This window comes from Anser anser (genome assembly GCF_964211835.1).
Source record: "Anser anser genome assembly, chromosome: 1".
NCBI lineage: Eukaryota > Metazoa > Chordata > Aves > Anseriformes > Anatidae > Anser > Anser anser.
Genome location: NC_139720.1, coordinates 188,504,432 through 188,529,318, shown reverse-complemented (window position 1 = coordinate 188,529,318; position 24,887 = coordinate 188,504,432). Strand labels below are relative to the sequence as shown.

The 24,887-nt window shown below is 42.4% G+C and overlaps 1 protein-coding gene and 1 long non-coding RNA gene across 14 annotated transcripts in view; one reads left to right on the top strand and one right to left on the bottom strand.

The window, feature by feature from the left end:
* STARD13 (StAR related lipid transfer domain containing 13) overlaps nt 1-24,887 on the bottom strand; it is a 298,210-nt gene that overhangs the window by 64,878 nt on the left and 208,445 nt on the right. The window contains exon 1 of one of the 13 annotated variants that reach the window (XM_083848247.1): nt 13,274-13,520. The exons of 11 other annotated variants lie outside the window; for them this stretch is intronic. The gene's annotated coding sequence lies outside the window, so the exon portion shown is untranslated. Of the gene's footprint in view, nt 1-13,273; nt 13,521-24,887 lie in introns of those variants that run through there. One more of the 13 variants, XM_083848246.1, reaches the window with a different exon arrangement.
* The window catches only part of LOC310904112, a 47,542-nt gene continuing 26,916 nt past the window's right edge, over nt 4,262-24,887 (top strand). Inside the window, exons 1-2 of the long non-coding RNA XR_014588048.1 lie at nt 4,262-12,638; nt 13,517-24,887. The exon at nt 13,517-24,887 is cut by the window's right edge and continues 26,916 nt beyond it. This is a non-coding gene — a long non-coding RNA (uncharacterized lncRNA). The remainder of the gene's footprint in view (nt 12,639-13,516) is intronic.

Below are 24,887 nucleotides of genomic sequence, written 5' to 3'. Positions count from 1 at the left end.
TTATTTTTTTTCTCTTTTCCAAAGCAGACAGGCTTTGAAGCAATACAGCAGGCATCATTTCACACATGTTGAGTGTGCACGTTACTGAAGGCAACTTCTGTACTGCTAAACTGAGTTGCATCTGCTTCCTCACTTAATGCCTGTTGACTTAGTTTCATGCTCTAGTTTACAGTCTGGCTCACTAGTTCACCCTTTGTGCAATGAACAGAATCCAACTAGATTTTGCAGGAAACTGCATTAAAAAAAATCCCCAAATGTCCACTAACGCTGTTTTCCATTTTTTATGATAAAGAATTTGTCATTTCGGTCAGCAAGGAGAGAAACACAGACGCAAAAGGAACTGTTTAAAAAGGTAGTCTCAGGAAAAGCTGTTATTCACGTGTCTGTCAGGGGGATCAAGCACAATTGCTCTGCTCCATTAATTTTTAATCACATCTGGCAATTGGCCTCAAAAGTCTCCAGGACTTTATGATGCCTTGAAATGAAAAGGGCAAAATATTCTTCTCCATCACTTTAGAAGAGACCAGTACATTAGTATCTGTAGTAAGCACAAAGACCCTTCCAAAGTGGTCTTCAACAGCTGCATGCTAAAGGAGCTGCTGAAAGCACAGCAGTCAGCGGTGAGACCAGTAGTGCCAGCTCATCTTTGCCACAATAATCCTATACCCTGAAGGCAAATCTGGCTTTCAGGTGATGAAAAAATGAGAAGGGATGGCACCGCAAATAGGTCCTGAGGAATGTTTAGGTGGAGGATTATCCTTAGCTGAAATATAATGCATAGCTTTACTGGTTTTGTTGTTGTTGTTACTGTTTTTTTACCTTGGATTTACCTAGGAATTTATTTCGTCAATATTTCCATATACAATTTGGCTGCTACCATCCCCAACAAAAATCATATTCTACTGGAAATACCTGTAATGGCTGCCAATAATTAAAAGTACACAGTACTGGGCATCTTGACTCCAAACTACAACATATGCAGGCCACTGCTGTGCACATCAGAGGTGCGTGCTTTCACAGGGACTTCTCCTCATGGACGATTTCTTTAATATAAAGTATGGCAGGGAACATTTAGAAGAAATTTTAGTTACAATCTTCATGTTTTTCTTAAAATCCTATATCCTAAGCATAGACAGAGTCTCTTTCTAAAAAGTATTCTCCAGACTTCTTACTTCTGAGAATTACTTCTCTAATATCCCTGCTGCTTCCTCTCACTGCCACTCTTTTCTCAGACAGTGAATTTGACCATCTATACCAGAAAAGCTTACAGGGGCCCACTACAATAATATTACAATTATATCATCCATTCTCCATTTTGGACATTCGAACTACAATTCTTATGTAGGGACAGTAAATAATTCATCTGCAATTAGAATGTGCCACTTTGAGACCACAAAGGTTCTTCCTCCCTTTAATCACTGCCTAAAGACGATACTTTGAGTCAAATAGGAAAAAGTACACCTGCAATCAAATACAAAAGGTGCTCTGAAATAATTCTAGATTAGCCCTTTATAAAGACAAGAGGTCTAAGGGGAAGAGACATCAGAAGTATTCAAATCCGGACTCATACTGAATACGCCTAATCTGAAGACACTTTGATTCGAGGTACTTTCTGGTTCATGCCATCCCTTTTAAAAACCTTCTGTCTTTAGGTTACAAGGGACTTTCTCTTAACTTTGTGTCCTCATGACATGTCTTCATACAGTGCTTTAGCTGTTAAAGTCCCCACTCACCCATATTTCTTTACGGGTGACCGTTCTGCCTCTTGGCCACCTCGCACATCCCTATCCATGCCTGGAGAGGTTACATTTTCAAAAGCAGAGTTTAACTTCTATCGAGTTTCTTAAGGAATACCCTTGGCGTTGCTTTTCTAATTCTCTGCTCCTTTATTCAGAAGGGCTATTTTGCTGCCAGCACAGGACAGGAGCACTGAAGGGCTTTCAGATTAATGCTCGGCCTTCAGGTTACGATGTCTTTCGGAGCACTCTGCTCCCTGAGGGCATCCTGCGAGATGAGGCTACTACAGCCTGAGACTGCTTTGCCTTTTCTCTTGGAGGACAGCCCTTCTACCCCAGACAGATTCTGCAGTGATATCCAACGGTATGAAAACACAGTAAAAGTCTTATTTGATAAATAACAAGTATATTTTTATTACTGTTTTCATGCAGGAACTAAACGTCCTGCTGTGCAAGTAGCAGAGTACGCTCTCCCTGAGATCTTGTGTTAACCTTTTCGAGTAGAGATTTTTTTTCCTGAAGTACACCGAGCACTGGGGGAACTGGGGAAACAGCTCGCCAGGTTGAAGCCGGTCTTTAGCTGCTATTCTCCTAGCTCCTGTTTTCAGAAGTGGTGCCAGCACAAGAAGATCCTAAGCCAAATGGACACTCTGAAAATCTATCAAAGTGTATTATGATGGATCACCACAGGATGAAACAGAGAAATGGTTATGCAGACTCAGATAAAAAATACTAAAACAGCTCTAGGAAGAAGTTGCCAGAGATCTGAAAGCAAAGGGTAAATCCTAAATTACAAACGCTTTGGTGGCTTCCATATGCTAAACATTTTAGGCACGCCAATATATATGATTTCTGTGACTTGCACTGAACAATCTGTGTCAATCTCACTTTCAAGAAAAAAATTAGTTTTCAAGAGTGGCCAGCAGCATCTCTGGATGCCTTTCTTATACTGTCAGTGTCTGAATTGCTCCTGCATAGTTGAAGACCAACTCCAAACCAATGGAAAAACTCTTTCTCATTCAGCATTAATATTTTTTTTTTAAATGATGTGAAGAATATCCCATATGTGAGCCATGATATTTTTATCACGGGGGATGGGGAGATGCAGAAGGAGAAGGAAGGCTCAACACAGCATTCGTGTACTTCTAAAACTCTCCTTAACAGTATATACATTTTAGTGTAGTTTGAGTTGTTAAATGGAAATTCATTTCTTTTTAAAATATCGTTTAATAGAAGGTAGTTAGAGTTAATAATACCTTTAAAGATGTCAAAGCAGATTATCAAAATAACCGTCACTTTATAGGAACAATGTACTAATATAACTTTAGCTGCCTGCAAGCTGTACAGTAATTTACTATAAGCTCAGACCAAATTCGTCACTGGCTATCCATCTGCTGGGGTGAAACACATTAGGGTTGAATTGGCAGGGTGGGCCCCGTATGTTCCTTATGATGATTTTCTCAACAATTTTTCACTATAATAACTTAAAAGATTTTAAGGTAAACCTAAAAATGTGTTCCTTTTCTGTCTCCATGCCGCAAATCATATAGCTTCCCCTACTAATTTCCACATCACGCTTTTAATTTCTGCTTGCATTACAGCAAGGGCTCTGGATTCAGCGAGCTGGGGGGAAGGAATTCAGTTCCATAGGAAACCAGGCTGCATTGATGCCAATGCTCAGAAGGCAATTCATTTAGCTCAGTTTTACAATGTTCTCTATGGTGGGAATAAAGGTCAACCACTACTCATCACTGGGCAATGGGTTCCTACAACTTCTGGCAGCTCCAGAGTGACTCACTCAGGGAACACATCACTGCTGCATTCTTCGCCAGTGCTGCAGGAGTGACTGCATAATGCAGCACATTGTCCTCACTGCCCCATCCCTCCCACCCTGTTCTTCTTTAGAAATGCAAAGAGAAGAAGGTGCCAAGGGGCTGTTATACCGAGTAGGAGCTCCGCAGTCTCCCTCTGCCCTGAGCTGTGTGCTTGCCTAGGTCCAAGAAAGTTCCTAAGACAGTCAGTTATAAGAAAGGACCCTGAATCACAATATTTCCCAGTGCTACAGGTCTGTTAAACTAAGGCACAAGCGACTCTAGAGGAGACAAACAAAAATGAGCACATAGTCATGCCCATAGAAAACTAACAAGCAGCCAGATGTTCCCTAAAAACACATCAAGACCAGCATCACTGGAGACTCACCCTCTGTTCCACAAACTGTGTCACAACCAAAGGCTGTATAAAGCACATCTTCTACCAATACCAGTCAAAAACAAGAAATGCAGCTACCAGAACAAGGCTTTTACTCTATATATTTTTTTTTTTGCTTGTGGTGTGAAGGGAGAAATACACACACTTGTTGCTATCACTGCTTTATTACAAACCTCAGATGAACTCTAAACCTTCTAGAAGTCAGTGCTGCTCAGTGTTCAATGACGAACATGCTGGTGCCTTACAGAGTTTACAGTCTTCACAGACAGACAGAAAAGGAGAGGATAAGAAACAAAAGCATGAAGACTTACGGATGGTCATCCTACGAAGGCAGGAGTTTAGGTCCTCTGAGTTAAGAGAGGAAGATGCGAGCTCACCCCACTCAGAGTAGAGCCCAGGATCTCCTCCCTCTGTGGTGAGTGCTCCAATTCTTGGGATATTATGCAAGAGGAAGATAAGTCACAACCATCTTCAAATGAGTAAATGGATCCCAACTGCACGGAGGTGCCAGCATTTATTTTCTATTGTTCCTGTATATTTCCAATGGAAGAGGTATTTACTTAACCGAGGCAGACTGAATCACCCTCCAGTGGGTGGATGGATGGAGAGGGGGAATGGGTCTTCAAGTTCTCTGCAAGCAAACGCCTCTCTCCTCAGACTAACGAAGCAGCTATGCCAAATGGACTGGATCATCTGTTTAGACCCAGGTACCTAGAAGCTTGAATTAAAAGGGTTTTCCACAAGACACGTTGCATCTCTAGCAAATGCCAATGTTTCTTGATTTTTCAGACAAATACCATGGTATTGCTAATTATAGTGGGCCTGACTTTCATCTGGAATAAATTAGTGTTGCTGCTGCCAAAGACTGGCCCAGAAAATCCATGTAAAACTGCAGGATGCTTGCAAGAAAATGAGGCTCTGTGTTAGGTGGAGCCTTGTTGCTAGGAAGGCCTGTTGTTGAATGTTTTAATCTGAAAGATTAAAAACATGATTTCACATTACGGTCTCTGACTTAGCATGGTAAACAGCCTTCAAAACCACAATCTAGTAACAGTGCCTTTGTCCCTGCTTGCCATCAATGGCAAACTCTTTTCTCTTTCTTTTTTTTTTCCAAGTTATCCACAAAAATAAAGCAGAATAAAACCAGAAACCAAGTGTTTTTTCAAAGGTAGAACATAATTTAATCTTTAAGACAGAGAACAGAAGAGCGTGGGTTTTCTCTGACTGCGGACTTCTTGTAATTTAACTGAAGATAAATATTTAGATAGCAACCAATGGGATATTTAATTGTCAGGAACTATTATATTTAAAGAAAGTGCTAGAGATTTTCAGACTTGTTTTCCTATGTGTGTTGACAACCCATTCCCATAATTTACACTCTGTATGACATACAAATACAGTCACTGTTATAATTTGTAAATTGTTAATATTAGGGCTGTAGGGATGGCTGCGCTTTCAGCTCTATATAAAAGACAGCTTTTACATCAACATCTGGCTGAACTTCCATTACTTTCCCATCCATTACTTGTACTCCTCCTCCTTTTTCTCAGCCTTTCCAGTTTTCTTCTTACTGCTCCCGTGCTTGATCTGATCTGGGAAGCTGCAAACTCTGGCTGCTCTTGGCTGCTGCAATACTTACAACCCATGAAACAAATAAACAAGGGGGGAAAAAGATAAAACCAAACATAGGAGGATATTTGATAAATCTAACCATGCGGATGTCTCGAACTGTACATGCGATCAGCCAGTGGCACCATCTGAACTTGAACGCGGTATCCCTCCTTTCCTACCCTCTCCCCTACTGCTCGTAGCATTCACCCGTGACCCCATTTGCACGAAGATGGAAGGTCGGCAGGTCAGAACCACAACTTCTCGTAAATATGTCCAGCAATCATGGCAGTAGGACTCGTGATGGGACAATGGGTTCTTGAAATGCTACAGAAATAAATCGGGAACTAACTATTAAAGCTGACAAACCTAAAATGGATTACAGGATTAAAAGTTTCTTGAGTTTCAGGAGTTACTCTCAGTACCGTTTCAAATTTACTCTGATTTGAGGCTAAGTTTTAAACTTTCCATATCTCTGCTTATCTAGATGTAAAATAAATTCCAGAATAATATTTAGTTCAAAGAGATTCTGTGAAGTATTACTAATTAGAATTTGAAATCTCTGGATGAAAAACACCACATAGCATCTAATAACCAGAACTGTATGGACAGAGTCTCCAATTGCTTCACCAGTGAAGCTACAGATAAAATATTAGATTAAAAGATATGGCAAAAGCACTTTACTAAGAAATACACGTGTCAGTGTATAATATGTAATTTAACAACATTCTTTATAAGTATATATTTTTCAAACTTTGTTGGGTTTTGTGTACAGCCACAGAAACACCTCCAGAAAGATCAAAAGAATATTTCTCATATCAGAAAAATAATTTTACTCAGGGAACAAGAAAATGAAACCGCCTCTCCAAAAGAAAAATGAATTTATAAGATGATGCAGCTCAGAAACAAATTATATATATTCTATTAATCAATAAAATACAGTTGCCAAGGCAACACTGACATCAGAAAGTGAAATACAGAGGTCCGTCTTACATAAACACATACACATACCAATATGTTATGTGAACTTTTGCAATCTAGCAGTGACTTCAAGGAAAAATATGTTTTTACAAAAGAACACATATTTTCCCAGGCTTGATAGATTCTTGTGTAAGAGCTTTTATGAGATTTTAGACAAGTTGTATTTTGTTTGGTAGCCTTTGTTCTTGTTCTTTTCTTACTGGAAACAAGAAAATGTTGGGAAAAATTGCTTTCAATGAAAATTAATTCTCTCTATTAAAGTGACTTAAAACAGTAAAAACTGGAAGGGGAACTCCACCAATGCATTAGAATAGCAGTCCTGAGCATAGTTAATACTAAAATGCTAGAATTTGTAGATCCTACTTGTATTTTATTATGCAGACCTCAAAGGACAAATTCTTAGTACCAAGACTGTAAATAAGAGGGAATTTATTTACACAGTACTTGTAATTCTTATTCAGCCTATGTTTAACCTGAAGGCTCAATTCTACTGCCTTATTCAACAGCTATTATAATCCCACTGTAGAACTGAATCACAGAGAAAGATGATATGGAGGCTGACTACAGGTGATGCCATCCAGCCCCTTCTAATCTCTAATTTTCTATTTTATGTGAACTGTTCAGGAAATTATTTAAAACCTCCCTACCAGAGCCTCTCAGTACAAATGGTACAAATGTAGGCTCTGGTACAGGCTGCTTCTTCAACGGTAGCTAAATAAAGTCCAGGTTTCCCGGCAAGGTTTGCAACTCTTTGTCCCTTTTTGCAAAAACCATTGACAATACCCATTACTCTTAGGGTATGACCTTGTGGCTCTCTAAACCACTGCTCATGTTTCACCCATCTGTGTACTCAGCCACCTGGAGCTGGCAGATATTTTCCTCACTTGGATGCCATTGCAACCAGGGCTGAGGAATTAAGACAGAGCTAGAGCTGTCTACTGAACTCAGTCGGGAAGCTCAGGTGGGCAATATATGTGCAATATAAATAAATAATATAAACCGTGAGGGCATTTGACTGCTGCCTTAAAGGTCTGCCAGAATGCTCATTATCAGCACTGAGCTTTCAAGACTCCATTTTCTGAATGATAATTTTCAAACAGATTTTTAAATGAACTAGTTTAGCTTGTTCAGCATCTAAGTTCAATGAAAAACTCCAGTAGAGATATCCCAGTGAGATCTGGGTCAGGCTCCTAATTTTCAGTTTAGTTGAAAAGTGAAGTTAACTCATTATGCAGTTGCCTGAAATGCTCTTCTAACGACAAACTTGTGGTGTTTTTACAAAGAACTGAGAATATGGGATGGTATTTTCAGGTATGTATAAGCAATTACAGTCCAAACAAAACAGTGTCTTCATTCCTCATTGAGTTAAGTGATGAAAAGGCTGACTATTATGTGTGATTACCTCTTCTATTAATTTGGATGTATAAATTAGACATGTTTCTACAGGCCTACAGAGATTTAATGCGCTAAGCACTAAATATGAACATACATCTATATTTTGAATTCAGTGCCTCAGAAGCACAAGAGAGGTACACATTGCTGTGCTTGTATATATCGCATTCGCTCCTGGTCATCTGGGTGCATACTCCTAAAAACTAAATCAGGATGACAGAGCTGCCAAAAGAAGTCATTAGCCACTGGTGAAAGGATGTACCTCTGTTACAAACAAGCATCTCCCAGAAAATTTGCTATAACCTTTGTCTCCAACAAGAGGTGGCCCATTTCCTGCTCTGTGTGTCCCTGCTGGGACACAGGAGAGACAGACGAGCCACAGAGGGAAGGAACAGCACTTAGCTGTGCTGAAGAAAAGAAGCAGGGGTAGTTTTTGGAGGTGGGTCCTCAGCGGTAGAGGGCAGCTGGAGGTGTGCCATGTGGACGGTGTCTGCCAGGGGGACTGAGGCACCCCAAGAAGCTCTAGCAAGGTCTGAAAGTGGCCATGCAGGGCATGGGATGTTCACCCCCCACCTGCAAGCTGAGGTAGAACCTCCAAAATCTCCTCAAAACCAAGTGAAGGAAGTGGCCCCTGGAAGGGCCATTTCTGTTCGAGCAGTACGTTCAGCCCTCGCTCCTCCCAGCACTGCTCTCTGAAGATGTTCCAGCCTCCAACCCCTGCCGCAGGACCACAGCTTCCCACTCACCTTCTGCCCAAATTGTTGGCTGCATGGGCAGATTTCGAGAACGGAGGCAGCCCTAGCCATTGATTTCACATGGCCTTCAATTTCATTTGCGATTAAGTACCTTAATTCCAGCTTTAAATGGCAGCTACTGCTGTTTTTACCTTTAAGAGGAAGACCACCCCACAGAAGTCCCCTCAGTCAATCCTTTCCTTTTGTGCACAATGTCCACGGGTTCAATAGAAGCTTTTACGTGACACGTGTGATCATGTATTACTGAGCCTACTTGCCTCAAAAGCATCCATAAATCAACAGAACAGAGGTAATTAAGGAACAAAACGACTCTAAGGGTTCGATTTAAACACACAAACCCCAGAACATTTTAGGACGGGATGGGCCCATCCCTCTCTGCCCCTCTGTGCAAAAATGTTCTTCAAACAGCGAGTGATCTTAGCTCGTCTGGATGTGTTCAGTGGATGGAAACTGAGTTTAATGTAGCTCCCCTGGCTTTTATCTGATTAAATCAGAATCCTATTATTATTTTAACTTTACAATCACTTAATTAAAGTAATGTCCTAGCCAAAAAAAATTGTCTGGGTGGCCTGACTATTATGCCGACATGGTTTTTATGAGGTGACCTTTCTGCTGAGTTCAAGAAACCATGCTCGATCACTAGATTTGGGTGGGAGTTTTGCTTGTGAGGATTATGAGTACATTACAAGCAAATCCTATGTGATTTATGCATAATTTTTCACTGAAGGTACAAAACAAGTAGCCATCAACTTAATGCCACTTAAAGCTGAAGGCTTTAAAGGGTCACATAAAGTCATCCTTTTTATGGGACAGCAAAAATTCATGATTCTAGGTTAGGGTTATAAATGAATAAGTAAATCATTTATGCATCGCGTTCAGCTGGCCTCCACTCCAAACCCATTTAGCACATAACAGCTTTGCTGTTGCCGTATGTCCTGCAAAGACATTCGATGAGGGATTTTGTAATGTTTCACAGCCTACAGCTCCCTTTTATTTCAATCTGATCTTCTGTTTTTAACAGTATCGTGGCTTCGTCTGATAAGAAAACAAGAAGCAGCTGTAGTTCTACCACCTGGCCTATGCTTGTCATATACTATACTGCAATGCAAAAAAGGACAAAATTTATCCAAAAATGGGGTAACATGCAAAGTCTATAAAAATACGTTCCAAGATATTTCTCCTCTAAGTAGTCCACTGAGGAAGGCACGTTTGCAGTGGCCACATGAGGGATTTTTAGGCAAGGAAGAGGCTTAAAAAGCTAATTGACATGTGGGGACTGTAGGGCAGCAGCAGAAGTGGCCGAGGCTCGAGCACAGGTTGTGACTTAAAGCTCCACAAACCCTTGCAGAAGAAGAAGGCACAAGGGCTGGCCGTCCCAAACCTGCTCCGAATTACTTGGAGAATGCAGTCCCAGTGGATGAAAAAACAAGTTTGCACAGGCTTAGACCCCTTTCTTTCCCATCTGCCAAATGCGAGATGAAAGTGAGACACAAGTACATGTCAGATGCAGCTTCACTAGAACAGGAAACAATCTGATAAAGTGGAGCATTCTAGTTAATGAGCTTAGGGAGAGAAGGAATATTTAAGGGAGTTTTAATAACAACATACCACACGTTTACATCGGATCTGTTTACTAGCACTACCTCATGAAGAGACCTCTCAGTGAAGAACGTAGTCCCTCGCAAGGACCCCACGATAACGGCGTATCTGAAGAAGTCACAGGAGCACTAGATTTGCTCTGTGCCGTATGACATCCCAGTGGCATACAGAAAGGAAAAGAACTGGTAGCTTCACTTGAATACTGTGGTATCAACCACTCAACAACTGCCCCTGATCAGATATACCAAAACCAGGAAGGACTCAAATTTATTTAATCGAGACAAAAAATGGTTAGCCCTCTGAGAGGCTCCTAATGAAAAGTTGTTCTGTAAGAAGAAAACCAAATTAACAAAGTTGAAAGGGTTAGGATTAATCTAAGTTCCTGTAAACGTGCACATCACAGGTCAGCACACGAGCAATGAAGAGATGTCTGAGATAAGCGTATCCTCCACAAAAAGACACAGAAAATCAGCACACATCAAGACCAATGAAACCAAAGTAACACAGCAGGCTGAAAAATGTTGCAGGACAACAGCACAGGACACTGCTCAGGTGGGAGGTGATGCTGGGTTTATTGCTGGGATACTGTTTATGCACAGCCCTTAATGTTTCCCGTAGATCCGAAACAAATATTTGATAAATATGTGAAGCTTCCTTGGCTGCTGGAGTGAAATAGGAAATTCTTCTTTCTTTCTTTCCCATTCTGTCAGTGAAGAATGTCTTGATCGTACCAAGTGGTATGTATGGGAAACTGGATGCGATGGGATGGACACAGTATTTCTCCCTTTCTCCAACTGTGCTGTGTGACCCTGCATTGGACGTGGCATTGTAGCCAGGAGTAAAAGGCCGCATGAAGAGATTGCTGGGTGTAATATGAGGTAATATTGCCAATTGAAAAATCCATTTTCTCCCCATTTTTGGAAAGCCTCAAACCCAGTAGCAGCGTATTGACCACCAAGTGTCAACCTCTCGTTCCTGTTTCATATGAAAACGTTGGCACCGATCCCCTGCAGCATGAAAGGAAATCACTGCAGATATGCCTGGCGTATAACAGGCACGGTGACTGTCATGCCATGATGTGAGATTAATTGATTTGAAGGCAAACACCTTGGCAGGCAGGGCACACAAAAATTTCAGTAGGGTAGAGGAAAGACACAGAGGTACAGCGTATCCCGGTTTTGTTCCTTATTAAACAACAAACCAAACAGACAAACACAGAAACAGTGGCTATTTTAGCAGCGAACGTCAGAAGAAAGCTGTAGCATCATCCTAGCGTACGCAAGTCACGTGCCAAAGTGGGATGAGCTATTTCAGCACGCCCTGCGCGCTGAAAACAGACTTCTCCCCACTGACAGGAAATCTCGGTTTTTGTCACAAATTCCTTCCTCCCTCTTCAGTAACAATGCCCCCTGTCAGCCAGGCTTCTGACAGCCTGCGGAGACCTGTATCAATTTCTGCCCGCTCCCCTTTTGCAAATAATTTCCAAGATTTACCCGACGCTGCCAGGAAGAGAGCAGTGCCAGTGGAGGGGGTGGTAAGCAGAGCCTGCAACTTTCAGCTCACTGAGACCTAGAAACGAGAAGCAAAAACCTAACCGTGCAGTAGGAAAAGCAGCAGCACGATGTATCGGGCTGTCCACGATGGTCCGGTCTCCTTTAAAGGTGCCAACAACCCCAACCAGAACAGGATGTCAGGATAATGTAAAGAATCCACTTTTTTTTTTTTTTCCTCTTTTTCTTTTTTTTCCAGTTGTCCCCACCATCAGTCACCATGCCCCCTCCCCCTAAGTAAATGAAATCAATCAGCAGGGATTTCTGTAAAATACATAAAACAGTCATCTTCCAGACTCTACCAGAAGATAAACGGTTCCAGACATTGGACTGCAGCCATTTTCCCACACATGCTACAGTGTTTTGTCATCCATATTGGGCCATAATAGTGAGCGGGCTTTTTTTTTTTTTTTGCCTTTTTTTTTTTTTTTATAGTCAACAGCCAATGCTTCTGCTTCTAGCACGGAGCAACTAGTACATGAAAAGCACTGCCACAGGAGTCATTTTTCTGTACAATCTGCAACAGGGCTGCCTCGGTGCTAATAACACAGCCTGGGGTCTTGTACGGGACGTTCACACTTATCTGCTATAGCTCATATCATCTTATCACTGCCAACTGGAGCCTCACAACCCTTTTGGGATTAAAGCATATCACCCCAAATGCAAGCCACTGAACTGAAAGGAGTACGAAACCTTATCGGGGAACTTGCTAACGAGAAATAATAGGATTGCTTACAATCTCTCGTGCTGTCTTAGTGCTCGTTTCAGTGAAGGATAATACAGATACATGACAAAAGATGCATCACAACGTGAGTTCACTATTCATTTATAAGTATTATAAAGCGAGTCCTTAATAATCTGTTAACACAAAATGCACTTTGGAAAGAACCATGGGGCTTTTTCATTATTAAGAAATGTGCAACTAAATTCTATCCTTAATTAAATCAGGAGTAATTTTATTAACTGCAGTAGACTTAAACCTGACTTACATCAGTGTAAGCGAGGGTAGAACTTAGCCCCGGGGTGTTTATACGCTGTAGTTCCAGTTAGTTTAGATCTATTTGGGTGGGAACTCCTTTCCCCTTTCCAGAAAAAATATTCTTGCCTACCCTTTTTCACCTCACAACTGGGGCCAAAGCAGTCTTTTCTCCTAAGAAAATTTTCAGAAAGGTTACGAACAAATCTTATCCTCAGCAGGAGATGACCTTATTAAATAAAACCAGCCTCTCGAGTGATGGACAAAGCAGTTTTAAAGTTTGTTTACAAGTTTTTAAACAAGCCACCTCAAACATATAAGCTTATTTACATCTTAAAAATAAATAAAACCTTTAAGTAAAAGCTATTTTATAAAGGAGACACTTCGGTCTGTTTTCAAAGCTGAAAAGCCCTTCCAAACACTGCTAGCTGCTGTATCAAACATCCGTGCTACAGTACAGAAACTTACTGTCAACAGATAGATATCCTTAGGCTTCACTGTACCTTTGAACCAAAATCACTTTCTTCTGTACTTCATTTTCTGGTTTCTTGCAATCTGATTCTCAGTTTCTGACAGATGGCTCCTCTGTCACTGAGCGCTGCTTCCGCCTCCTTATCTCTGCCAGCTAATACTTCCACGATGCTTAGTTGTTGTCTGTGGAGCTGTGCTCTACATCATTTCTACTCTGATCAATGCTCTGCTTGGTTTTAGGTTGGTTTCTAGTCCCGCCTCCTGCTCTTGAAGAAACGAAAACTCACAGCTGGATTTTCTATAAATCATCCCTTTTAACAGTGGCTGAGCAAGTATGGCAAATACTACAGCTAAGACCTGCTGCTCTATTTGAAACTTCAAAAACAATTCCTCATCTTAATGATGCACACATGAAAGTTAATCGTGTACTAAAATCACTAATACTGAAAAATAGTGGCCAGATAATTGTGACCTTCAGGGCTTAGAAGCTGATTAATGTAATACAAAACTCCTCTCCGTTCCAGAGGGGGAATATAGTAAAACATACTGCCTCAGTGAACTGCTTCATATAATGTTTTGCTTTGAACAGGAGCTTGTCATTCTCACAAAGACAAATTTACATTTACAATACAGAGCTTTTTGACAGACTAAGCCAGAATATGCACTGTTTAGGCTAGCAGCCCTTAGCTTGAAAGAGCCTTTACCACCACACCAGCTCTTTTGAAGTGTGGGCAGGAAATACTTTTATTTTTCTGCACAGCACTGAATGCTCTATACAGCACTGAACTCATTATCATGTTTAACAAAGCGTAGAGTATAAAAGCAAGGTGGTACCATAAAAATAGCGCTGCGAACTTTGTTCCCATGAGCCGAGCAAAACAAAGCTGAGTTTCTGTGAACTGTAAATTGTTTTAATCCTCCGCCCTCCAGATCTTCTTAAGAAACTGTGCTATGGAAATTAAAAATTACGGGGCAGAGCTGGATGCAGTTTGAATGGGCTGCAAAACCCGGGGGTTCTCAGCTTTTTCTAGAGTGAGAGCTGCACCATTGCTGAAAGTGTCTGAAGAGCTCTCTGCCCTCTGATTGATGATGAAAAGTCTCCTCTTCCCCTAACTGATCGTGTCCCCATGGCACGCAGGCTCCTGACCACTGCCCTGGCTTAGATCAGCTGGAGATTACTGTCACAGGCTCCATCACCGAGCCCTTTAGACTCACCTCTGCTGGCAGCTTAGGGAAGAGTGCAGAAGAGCGTGTGCCAGGAGGGGCTTTTCCCCTGGTGTGCCTCTGCTTCCAGCAATCAGGGATCTGGGGACTTCCCCAGCCAGATGCTGGAGCTGGACTACAGCTCTCAGTACCCGCAGCAGACCCATCTTCTGTGAACGCATCCTGTCCCTTTTTGAAGTCAATTACGCCCATTCATAGCACGTTCTAAAAATATAGTGGAAAAGCACACACAAAAAAAGCACTTCTGCCTACTTACACCTACTCTCTAACCATTTCATTACATGCCCCACAGTTCTTACAAGTTCAGTTTTTCCACATGATAGATGACTTCATAGGCTTCTGCCAGATCCCATTTAATCCTCTTTTTTCCACGCTGAACAATCTCATCTACTCGGTGCCCATGCTGACCAGCCTTACCGCCCATCCCTGTGTGTACTACTGCTCCCAGTAAGAGATGCAGACAGTCCTTTAGCTCCCATGGTAGAAGTTGACACTACAGGATCCGAGTTCAAACCTCACTCCCAGCCTGCGACTGCAATTTGTGGAAATGGGAGAATGCTTTCAGTTTCGTTGATTACAATTTTGCAGACAGCAACTGAGGATAGTTGGTTGTAATCTTGCGATCTGACAGCTCTCCACAACCACCACACAAGAATTTGAGAACAACCAAGCCAGACAAATTACCAAACGCTTACTAGCCAGGAAGCCTAAAAGAAAGCCTTACGGATTGAGTAAGCATGCTGCATGTGAAAACGAATATATTTGCTCTCCTACTTTACATCACCCTCTGTGTGCTTTGGTTCCAGACAGTGCACCGTGCTCCTTAGGGATGAATTGGAAGATGTGCTCCCACCACTAGTAAGTATTCAGTTCACAGACTGAAACTAGAGTAAATGGGGTGTGTGGGGGGGGACGGGGGAACACCAAAAAACCAACAAAAAAAAATCCACAGCAAAACATGGTAGCACAGATGTTGGTTTATGTAGACTGTTTCCCTCTGCACATCTCCTGTTGGGCCATCCTATTTGCTGACTGTGAGCACAGCTCTGCAGTAGCCCTGTACGGCTGAATATGGGATGGCTGGGGAATGAGTTCAGGTTCCTGGGAGACAAATCATCTGCAACGCTTATCTGCAAGTTATTCGCTGTCTCTCTCTCTGCTTTGGACCATTCCATCTAACTTTCTCTTAAGCAGTGCAGACATGAGTCAGCCTATGTCCCCTGGCCATGGCATCCCTGACCCTTCTTGGTTTAGTAGTAGAGACGTCATCCCAAGAATGAAGGGCAGTAGGACAGTTTCTCCTGCCGTTGCCGTGCACAATGCAGGCCTCACTTCCCTCTCACCTTGAGCTAGTCAGGAGATCTGCTGAGAGCTCATAGCAGATCAGACTTCAACGAAAAATCAGAGTGCTTCCTAAACTGTGGCCTTACAGGTCAGGTACAAGACACCACGTGTTACTAATTAGTCTTATTATCATTTATAAAGAGCTTATAAGATGTCATACAAAGAGAAAGAACTGGAGACCTACTGATTTATTCATTTGGTAGCATGACCCCTTGGTCAGAAGTCTGACAGGCAAGAAAGCTCTGTTGGTGAAGAGCTTACTGTGCCTTACAGATTTGGACCTGCTTAACTGCAGTCTCTCCTTCTGATGGCACATTAAAATCACCAGAAGAAACATGAACCTACTTTTTGTTGTGTAGACTTCTATTAAAGAAAGACCTTTCACTTTTACGTGAAGAGCTCCTTGTAAGGAGCTAGAACTCCATCCAAGGACCTTCAGTGCTTACAGCCCCTGTGAATTATGTACTGCAGAGAGAGCAACTGCAGAGCTCCACATGCTCTGGTGAAAGTCTGCCCTGCCTTGTCCTTAAGAAGCTGAATCATAAAATCACAGGGTGCTGGGGTAATTCTGGTCGGAAAAGGACCCTAGGAGATCTCAAGTTCAACCCCTTTGGTCTTCTGGCCTTTCTGAAACACCAAGTTCACAAATTGTTTCAGATCCCCACAGCTGCGCTGGGGGGAAGGAGGAGGAATAAATTATTTGGCATTTTCCCCCCAGGCAACTTGTAAATAGAAAAGCTGTGCCTTCCCAGTGCAACTAGGGTGGTTATGGCTGCTTGTCCCTTGACTCTTTTTGGAAGCTGAATAAATTTGATCTATTGAATGTTCTGCCATGAGGCTGCCAGGCAGAAAGGTTTTAATACTTTCAAGGCACTCTGACTGCACAGTCATTTGCTTATAATGTGGTAAGAGAATTATGAGCCTCTTTGAGAAGAAACAAGAGGTATGAGGACACTCCTGGAAGGATGACCAAGCCCAGCCTGCTAGGAGAAGAGCACTCGCATTGTGCCAGCTCTCCTGGCTCCTGACAGACCTCTCCTCCCTGCCTTGCTCCTCTGGTGGTCAAGCAATCCATTTCCAGCTGAGATGTCTTCAAGGCTGGGCTACACACCTCATTCTCCTGCCAGCGTTGTCCTCCAGCTCAAAGGCTTGCGTCCATTGTTGGTGTTCACCCTACAGCTGCAGGCAAGGAGAGCAGCCTTGCTCTCCTGCCCATGGACAGGAGACTAAAGCACTGCCACTGCTCCAGTCCCCTTCGATAAAATTAGCTGTTTCCCCTCTAACAGCTTTTCTGAGTGAGCTGATGAGAGCTGAACAGGGCAGGGTCACAGGGAAGGGGAACTGAGCGCCGTGTGGCAGATGGGGCCTCATGGCGCTGCGTGCTTCCAGCGGCAGGGCCACCTTGCTAGGCCGTGTTTCATGAGCGACTTGCCGCTCTCCTCTAATCTGCAAACACACGCTAGCCTTTGTTCTCCTCCCTCACTCCCAACTGCCAGCCTCCCAGATTACAGCAGGTATTTCCTGCTGCTGTCCCATAATCACGCCGCCACGCAGCTGATAACCACCCTGCGGCCGCCAACCCGGCCGCCCTCAGAGACGGGAACACGCCGCCAGTGCCCCTCTCTGCCCCACCGTCTGCCGGTTCCCTTTGATCCCCTTTTTTGTTATTGCACCTCCTGAGCTAACCCTGGAGGATACTGGAGGAAAACTCGAGGCAAAGGTTTTATTTTGTGCCACCGGGGTGAGGTAGAGCCTGTTTAGAGGCTGCAGCTTCCAGCGGTGCAGGACGCTCTCTCCGTTCTGCCCCAGGCTTAATCCCAGCATCAGGGAATGTCATCTCCTGCCTCTGGCTCTTGCGAAACGTCTAAGATTTAAAACAGATCTCTGAACTCAGGAATATTTTTCTATGTGACATTAAAAATACTCATTACAGAATCACAGAATATGGAGGCTATTATATTTGAAACTCTGCATCAAAATAGATATTTCAAGGTAAATTAAAAATTTGATAACTTTCCACTTAAAGCAGAAAATTGCAATAATATGTTGGGTGCGGATTTTTGTCCTGGGCGGTTTTCATGCACTAAATGCTCTTACCTAAGATTGCCATTTTCCCAAAGGGTTCCTGAACGGTTTATCATTCACTTATGGTTGCAGTAGTTATGCAAAATAGGACAGTTGTACTATGTACACCTGAAGAGAAAGCCGTATGTTTTTGCATTCTTATATAAAATACATTCTTTGAAGGATCAAAATATCTATTACCTAATTTTTCATGCAAACTTATTTACATGTTGTACTTGTGTAGCTTTTCAGAGTCTTTCTCCTAGTGGAAAATCTCTGCAGTTTGCATGGCATATCTCTGTGTCACGTGTTCCCTTCAGTAGCCAATATAAATGTTTTTCAACTTGAAACTCTACAGCTTGAGTCTCGCTTATGGAAGTCCGGCAGCACCCCTCTGCTTTACTCATCACGCAACCAGACGACTGCTAATCAACCCGCACACCTCGCTGCAATTCAGCAGCTCCCAGAGCTGAGTCAAAAGCAGCTCGGTTTGGGTCGAACTGGGTGATAAATCCCACCCTGATCACGGACTGGCTGTTAAAAACACTCTCCAGCAAGCTCTGTGCCCTGGCATTTCCCTTCCCAAGGACCATTGACGGTGTCCTCAGTTCAGCAGCATCTCCTTGTTTCCCTGCTCCTGCAGCTTGGGATGTGGCAGAGCTGCCATCACCTCTGCACCCCGTGACTCTTCCACCCTCTGCCCTGTACCATGCCCTGATGTCTGCTCCTGCTAACATGACCCCATGGGACAACGCATCTCTGATAAAGCCCAGGGGCCTCAAAATTTCACTTGCTGCACTTAAACGGCATGAGCCCACTTTAACATGAGGTTCACATCGAGCACAGCAGAGGCACAGTATTTCATTAGTTCATTCAAATGTTTCAAAGAGCTCAGAAATAAAAATTCTTGGAATTGCTGCATGAGGCAAACTTTTTAAAAAAGTTTATATTAAATTGTGAATCACTGGTTTGCTTCAGGGGAGGAAAAAAATCTTGTTTTCAGCAAAAAGTTAATTGGGTGTCCTGAAAATAAGTAATTAAAAACACCACTAACAGACAATAATCATCTGGAGTGCTAATTTCCTTCTGTACATAAAAGGCTTGAAAAGGACACAGTAAGAGAGAAAAGTTCAGCATCAGCATTTGTTTCAAGACCCAATACACTCCGGGGCTGGCTCAGGATCCCTCCTGCAGGGAAACAAGAGCTAAAAAAGTTATTTCTGTTGTTGCGAAGAAAAGTTGGATTTCTGAAGTCAGGAACAGCTTAAATTGATCTGAGTCACAAATAAACTACCACCTGAAATGTCATCCCAAGAGCCATCATCGCCATCCCTATCATCCCCCAAATGTGTCAGAAGTGCCGTCACCATGGGCAGAAAATGGAGCAGCTATTTGTAGGGTTGTAGCAGTGCTGTGCAACAATAAAAGACTGGAAGCAAAGAATATGGTTTCCAAATGAAACAGCAGGAGTAATTTCTGCCGACAGGATGTAATTACTGCTCTTGTAAAAGAACCGTGGAACACTTAATGGTTTCAAGCACTAATACCTATGGAAACAGAGCGTTCCCTAAATACCCAGCCAAGAGCTAGCTTACAGTTGACTTGGAGAGCAGTAAATCATCAAGAACACATCCTGTACTGCCTCATTCCAAACACTGCTCTAGCCTGAATGCTTAAGTCTCTGAAATCAGGTATGATCGCTGCCCAAAGTGAAATTTCTTCTGTATCTCACAGGAGCTGTCATTAACATACTGGCTGTGCCATAGCCCTAAGTATAGACTTTCCTCCATCATATCTCAATGCCAGATCTGTGACTATTTCAGGTAATTTATCCGACAAGACTACTGTATTCCCCAACAGTCTGTTTATGAGCACCCAGGATCTGAGACTGCACAAAATATATCAAGGTAAATGCAGTAGGATATATGGCATCTCAAGCTTTACATGCTTCTGATACTAATTTTCTTAAGGTCTGACCAAAATATATTTCCAGAGCAGAAATAAGAAGCACCATCAAAATGCAGCAATGCTTTAATTATGGCTAGAATGTTTCCAACATCTGAAAGCCTCTTTGTAGAAAGAGCATTGAGTGAAGTATGCCAGGCTTTAAAAACCCTACGGCAATTCAATTTTTGCATTTATATGCAAAATTTCATAACCATACTTATGAAAACAGACAAGCAGAACTCTCCACAAAGCAGCTCTCCTGTTACAAGTTTCTTATTAGTTATACCAGCGCATTCTTCAGCTTTGAAGAAAACAATTGTCCCAGCACCTCCTCTTTCACTTCCACCCAAAAGACAAAGTTTCCGCATCACAGCCATATTCCTAAGACCTCCAGCCTTCCCCCCCCAAAACCAACTCCAAACAAGACTCCAAGGCTTACCTCACCTCCTACAAAATATCTTGCATTATCCAGAGATTTTAAGGTGGAATTTGTTGAAATTCAGAACAGCGTTACTCATCACAGATAAAGATTGTATCTAAGCAACAGGGAAAGACAAAGTTTTTCTGCACAGTCCTACCTTAATCCTCACAAACATCAGCAGAAAAAAAAAATGCTTACATGACAACAATTCATGTGAGCAACTGCTATGGAGCTTAACAGGCTGTAATCAACACATCAAAGGCTTATTTTGAACAAGCACTTATGAAAATGGACATGAATTCTCAATGCTAGCCGTGCCAATGAATTTGTGATTCTCCCATATTCACACTGATTGAAGCGAGAGCAAAGAAATCTGGTTTGTGATTATTTCACAGCATAATGTTTCTTTTTAGAAATATGCAAACACTTATCGAGCAAAATGCAGCATGCATGAGGTATGAAACACTGTCTCCCTGACCTTTCAGAAACTCAAAGATCTGAAGTTTGCTTTTTTGTAAATTATGCTATTGACAAATTTGTTTTCTTTCATCACAGGCATGAGTGCACACACGTGCACAAAAAGCTCTGCTAATCATATTTCCATCAGCACGGTCCTCCAGATCTTTCAGCGTGCTTTACAGGGGAAAAAGACAAATCAAAGAAAAACAAAATCTGGCAGTACATTAGGCAGCTTTGGGCAAAGAAAATGATGGATTCTCCTGAAGTTGCTTCCTGCAAAGCAAGACTTGCTTGAAGAATCCTGCTTATGCATATTACTGCTGCGAAGCTACTGGGACATGTGACGCTGAAAGCTGATGCAGCCAAGACAGACACTACTTAGTTTTAGAAAGGAAAAGGCAGAATACAACCCAACAAAGTGAAGGGATTTTTCTGAAGAGTCAGAGACAATGAGATCTGATTTCATTCACATTATTCTACTAGCTCCTAAAATGGTCCCAACTAGACATATTTTTTGTGTACCGAAAGCCTATGATGCCAGATGAGGCCTTGTCCTCCTTTCTTGGGAAAGGCAACAAAGACTTCTGAGCGCAAAAAAGACCACACTGTGGTTTTGTTTTCAAACATCACTTCTAGGAAAAAGGGCAGAAAAAAAACTCCACAAGATATTCTGCACCCAATGAATGGTTGGGCGACTGTGAGTCATTTTCAATCTTGGCACTCGTAGCATGAACTCAGAAAAGTCATTACCAGTAATTTTGTCATTTCAAGTGTTTACAGCACATGAGAAATAAGCCTTTAAAATAAGAAGTCAGACCCAAACCATTTCAGGGACACTTAGAGATGACCTTACTATAACTTCAACCTAAAACCATTGTACACTGTTTAAAGAATATTTTCAGATGCTCTCAGTAAAACAAGGCTTCCAAAATCTGCCTTGAAAAAGAGCTCTTCAAAGGAAAACGAAATGCTACAAGAAGTGATACAGATGCTGAAGGAGTCACTAGACTTCACTCTTACTCACTCGAAGGACTGCCTGTTCTGTTGGATTAACCCAAAGTGAGCCTGCAGGGTTTTTTTTTCCCTCTTTTCTTTACTACAGCCAAGCAAAAACAAGGAGAAGAAAAGGTATCGTGTAAAACCATTTTTTAGGAAACTTTTCTTCATTTTAAGAAATTTAAAGGATTTATCCCATACAGCACCACAGCCAAAATAATATTTATACTGGGGTTCTTATTAACATATGGCAACAGTTTGTCTGAGCTCTGAGGAAGAGTCTACTTATGAATTTCATTTGTATTTGCTGTGTTTTAATGATCACTGTTATAAAAGTCTGAATGAGCAAGCTGAAAACAGAAAGAAAATATACAAATTTTGGTTTCTTTCAAGCACCCCTTTAGACTTGTAAATGATGAAGTGAGCAGTAGTGGTGTGGGCAGTTCCAGCAACCTGAATCATCTTCCATCTCCATTCCCAGCAGGATTATCTGGCAGTGTCAGGGAAGAGACGTGATATTCTTTGAGTCTACATTAACCAAATTATCGAATAAAATTAAGGGTAAGGACTTCTAGGAGCATATGAACAAATAACCTGATTCACACTGGATTTCCAACCAGCTTTTTCCATATATGTTAACTCTTTCCTGTGCTGATATTTTGGTGTCTTGTACTGTGTGAAGCTGCATAATAATAACAACCTTTCTGTCAGAAAGAGTATTAGAAGTGTCTCCTCATGTCAGGCACATCTATTGACACAACACCTAAAGGACCTGGATTTGAGACCTCTGTAACCTTTGCCAAATTTAAATGAAATCAGCCAACAGGCCCCAGAGCTATCGAGGGTGGAAAGCAGAGACAGTGCACAAAGAGAGAGTGTTTTCATAAGCCTCACTTTCATAGGAAACCAGGGCAATCATATACTGGTTAAAATAAAAAGTTTTCCATAGATTTATTTACAGGCTGGAAATTCCTGCAGCTCTGGCTGTTGCCCGCTAGAGGCCGTGAAGCACTTACGTCTTCCTGACCCAGATTGCCAGAACCAAATAAAAAGGAAATTAGAAACGGAAAACTCACTGAAACCTAAAATGAAAACTATCATCTCTGAGCATTATACTCTTCAAATCTCTCCCATCTCCGTCAGGCCGGTGGGAGCAGCAACCAGCTGCTCTCATGTGGAACGGGAGACTTGAGGAGGCCTTGGTGGAGGAGGCGGATGGGGAGGAGTGCGTGGTGCAGCTGGCTGGAGGGAAGCTACTCCTTCATGACAAGCCCAGTGTAAACAATGAGTAGTCAAACATAATAGGCCACTTTTAAAATCAATTCTTCTTTTTGAGTATCACTCACCACTGCGACTGATCCTGGCAAGCTGCAGCTGTCAACAAAAAGGATGTCAAGTGTGAGCGGGATTTAACGAGCAGAGTTCGCTGGATAAGTAAAGCAACAAAGAGGCATAGACAGAAACACCACCACGAAGGCTTGACGTGCTGGGAAGAAACCTGAGGATGTTTCTTGGTTCGCAGTGATGTGAGAAGAGACCCGACTGAACCAGCACAGCTGACAGGAGGCTCAGGTGGAGGCAGGGCGAGGAAGGGCTGTCACCCCAACAGCGGCCAGAGGCAATCAGGAGAACGGACCAGCACCCGCTGCCCAAGGGAGCAGGTGATGACACTGTGGGGACACATCGTACCCTTAGTGAGTGACACAGCAGAAGTGTCAAAAAATGGGAGATGAGGCCTGTGCAGAGCAGCAGCAGAAGAGCCATGATCTAATGGGAGAACATCCAAACCTGACTCCCACATGGGAGGCGAAGGAACGTCTTCCCTACAAAGCTCAGGGCTGAAAATCAGTTAAATGTCTTCTCGGAATAGTCATCTGTTGCAGGTTACCTAGGAACCTGCAAAGGGTCAATGTGGATCAGATTATTCACTGCAGTTATTGACTGCCCTGCTTTTTGCAATGTTGAGTTTCATCTGCCATTGTGCTATTCATATGCCTGGCTTAATTATGTCCCATTTAAGTTCCTTTATCTTCTCCTATACCATTTAACTGAATGCTTCTGTGTCTTCTGAAAACTCTGCTTTGTTTTCCATGCTTTTGCTGTAGATCATTAAATAAAATGACTATGTCACACCATTCCTATAATGAAATTTCAGGGCAGCCCAATGAAAACCAATGACCTTAGTGAAAATGTATATTTATTCCTCTTCTTTGAGGAAGAAGCCTGCACATACTCGGCAACCTTGTGGTCATATATTCTATTAAGAATATATATGTAGTATATATTCTATTAAGATCTGGGGACTGTGGGTTTAAGTCCCTTCTGGTTTGTGGGCAGATATCTCAAAATATTAAGGTATTATGCCAAAAGTGAGACCGCTTTGTCCTCTGACAGCTGTTTTGCAAGAAACTAGTGATCGGGCAGTTTGCGCCCAAATGAACAACTTGACCAGCTCAGTGGGGAACAGGATTCTGCATATCGCTTTTACAAGGGTCCTGAGCAGTAGCTGGTGCACTCAAGTGCAGAAGACGGAGTGTTTCAGGAGGATGCCCCCTCACCTCTGCTTTCAGCCCAAGCCCTGCTGGGCATCACGCACCTCCTCTGGCTGATGCTCAAGGAGAAGCTGAGTTCTGATCTCATACTGACTTCTAACATGTTCCAGTTAATAGGCAGCCCTGAGAGCAACCACAGGTGTTCACATACTCTTTAATCCAATTAGGACTCTTTTAAAGCAAGGTGGTTTTTTTTTTGTCTGGTGTCTCAGAAGTCACACTTAATGGGTCTGCAGTTATTAGGCAGTTAGAAAAGTTATTTGCACTTTGCGATTTGCTGCCAGAAGTGCAGCAGGAGACAAGCACCAAAGTCTTGTGAATCCCACAGCTGCCGTGACTTTTCCATATAAAGAAGGAGCAGTTGCTTGAGGCATTTTAGAGACATGCAGGAACACAGAAACAGTTTATTAATACTTAAGTCAATTCACAGTTATTGAGAGCAGATGGTCAGTCCGCACCATGAATGAACCTTAAACCATCTAGACTTACAGGACCACTGCAAATGATGAAACAGTACCAAATTCACAAAAAGAAATCCTACATGGTCACAGACAGAAGTTGGCTCAGATTTGGATCCTATCTAAAGTGGCTTAAACCCAGATAA